We start from the raw sequence: 493 nt of genomic DNA on the forward strand, positions 1-493 counted from the left end.
TCAAGAAGGCCTTGTGTGACTTAGGGTCAAGTGTAAACCTCATGCCTCTCTCTGTAGTGGAGAAGCTAGGGATCTTTGAGGTGCAAGCTGCAAAAATCTCACTAGAGATGGCAGACAACTCAAGAAAACAAGCATATGGACTTGTAGAGGATGTTCTGGTAAAGGTTGAAGACCATTACATCCCTACTGATTTCATAGTCCTAGAGACTGGGAAGTGCATGGATGAATCCCTCATCCTTGGCAGACCCTTCCTAGCCACAGCAAAGGCTGTGATTAATGTTGATAGAGGAGAGTTGATCATTCAAGTGAATGAAGAATCCTTGGTGTTTAAGGCTCAGGGATTTCCCTCTGTCATCATGGAGAGGAAGCATGAAGAGCTTCCCTCAAAACAGAGCCAAACAGAGCCCCCACAGTCAAACTCTAAGTTTGGTGTTGAGAGGCCACAACCAACTTCTAAGTTTGGTGTTGAAACCCCACATTCAAACTCTAAGTT

Source organism: Arachis duranensis, chromosome 10 (assembly GCF_000817695.3).
Source record: "Arachis duranensis cultivar V14167 chromosome 10, aradu.V14167.gnm2.J7QH, whole genome shotgun sequence".
Taxonomy (NCBI): Eukaryota; Viridiplantae; Streptophyta; class Magnoliopsida; order Fabales; family Fabaceae; genus Arachis; species Arachis duranensis.